Raw genomic sequence first — 2,527 nt, forward strand, 5'->3', positions numbered from 1 at the left:
ATAATAATAAAGCTTTTATTTGGTTCACAGATGTTAGCAGAGATAGTGCTAGAGTTAGAGGCAGAACAAAATTGTGTGGGTGTTGGGCAGGTCTTAGCTGATATCTTGCCTTTGCTGGTTACCAGATAGGCCCTTCCCTTCTCTGTGTCCATATTTCCGCAGGGTGAGTGTGCTAAGGCCCATAAATAAAGTAGACAAAGGGTTGACCCTAGTCCTCACATGCATTTCCATGTTACACACCTAGAAAAACAGGGGGGGAGGACCAGCCCAAGGAGTTTTCAGTGTAGATGATGTGGGGCACCCAGAGCTGGCCAGTGAGCTCTGGATCCAGCAGAGCTGCTAACAGACATTCCGTGCTGAGGGTAAACACACCATGCAGGCTGCCTCCCTAGGGTTCCAGCTGTGACTTGATCGATAAGCACTGTGACGTCTTCAACCTGAGCATTAGAACTGCAGAGCTAATTCAGATGCTGCGACTCACCGTTTTCAATGTTTTGGGTTACAGAAGAGCCACAATATTTTGCATCTGTAAAACAGAGTGAATTATAAATAGCTACAGACTATTGGATATTCAGTACCCTTCACCAACACCATAAGTCAAAGGCATCACTTATTCTGTGGTGTTTCTTACTCATTGTCCAACTACCAGGGGTATATGAAGAAAAACACAAAGGCTTTGATCAGGTGCACCTTAATCTTTAAAATAACATCATTGTTCTTTGGCACATTAGAGTGGTCCTTGACAGCAGATTTTCCAAATGCAATACATCTTGTGATTGTGATTTTTTAGCTGCTGTAACCATGGGTGTTGATTGTGGGCCCACGTAAAAGGAAATTGTTGACAACTTCAATTTTTTCTCCATCTATCATGATGTAGCCTGTTGCTAGTGAGAATTTTACTTCCTTGATGTTAAGATTGTAATCCATATTGATGTTAAGATGTAATCCATTTACTCATATATAACACCTTTGATTTTCACCATTAAGTGCTTCAGGTCCTCTTCACTTTCTGCAAGCAAAGATATGTCATCTGTATAACACTGGTGTTCCTTAGAGGTTGTTGTTGTTGTTATGTGCCGTCAAGTCGCCTGTGACTCATAGCAACCCTAGGTACAACAGCCCTAAACCCTGCTTTATCCTGTGCCAATCTCACTGTCTCTGACACACTCACCCCCCCATTACCTCAGTCACTGAATCAATCCATCTCATTGAGGGTCTTCCTCGCCTGCCCTGTCCCTCCACCCTTCCAAGCATGACATCCCTCTCCAAGGACTGGTCCCTCCTTGCAATACGTCCAAAGTATGTCAGACTACTTCCGAATACTTGTCTCCAAGGAGCAGACTGATTTCACCCTCTCCAGGATGAACCTGTTCGATCCCTTAGCAGTCCATGGTATATTAAATACTCTTTTCCAACACCACAGCTCAGAGGCATCGATTCTCCTTTCGTGTCATCCCTAGTCATTGTCCACCTCTCTGATGCATAGCAAGTAATTAAAGACCATGGCCTGTATCGGCTCACCTTAGTCTCCAGACTGACATCGTTGCTGTTCAGTACTTTGGAGTGGTCTTTGACAGCTGACTTTCCCAGTGAAATTCGTCTTTTAATTTCCTGGCTGCTGGTGCCCAGAGTGTTGGTTGTGGAGGAAAAGATGGTAAAACTTTGTCTCACTTAGTTTGAGCATGTGGTCAGGAGGGCCCAGTCCTTGGGAAAAGATATCAGAGAAAGGTCAGAGAAAGAGAAGAAGACCCTCGATAAGATGGATTGACACAGTGACTGCAGTCGTGAGTTTGAGCACATCAGAGGTCATGAAGATAGTGCAGGACGGGGCGAAGTTCTGATCTGTCGTTCATCAGCTTGCTATGAGACTTGACAGGACCTAATAACAACACGCTACAGGCCAAGAGATTACCTTAAGAGAGATTACCTTAGTGCTTACCAGTTTGTTCTTAACATAGCTGTAACTGCTCTCCTTGTTAACATCATGACGTTCGTGGAGTGACGACTTTGGGGCAGGTTCTGGAGCTCGGTCTTTCACCATCCTTGGGTTCAGATCTCTGGCACACCCAGAAACCACTGAGGGCTGGAGCCTAGACAAGACGTACATCTTGTTGGGAGGGCCTCAGTTAGTTCCCCCTCCTTCATTCTCCCTTCCAATATCTAGTGACATCCAGGCTGGGCTACCTACTACTCATCCTCAGCCCTGGAACAGCAGACAGAGGGCCCTGACATGGGAAAAATAAGAGTGGAGTGCCTGACCCAGGGTCTGGGATCATCTATCTTGAATAAGATCAGGCCCTCGGGCTGACATTTACTGAGGCCTATAATGCAAAAGGAGGGATGTTTAGGAGGGAGGGTGGCCAGGTCCAGGGTCCAGGTGTGCTGGGAGGGTCAGCCAGGAATGCAGACAGACTGGGGTGCAGTAATTGAGTAGTCTATATTCAAGCAACCGCAGACTCCAGGGATGCCCAGGAGAGCAAGGGCTCAGACGCCAGTGTGATGATAGAAACACACACACACACACACC

The sequence above is a fragment of the Elephantulus edwardii genome, unplaced genomic scaffold (assembly GCF_000299155.1).
Source record: "Elephantulus edwardii isolate Elephantulus edwardi_28Jun2011 unplaced genomic scaffold, EleEdw1.0 scaffold00089, whole genome shotgun sequence".
In the NCBI taxonomy this organism is placed as follows: domain Eukaryota; kingdom Metazoa; phylum Chordata; class Mammalia; order Macroscelidea; family Macroscelididae; genus Elephantulus; species Elephantulus edwardii.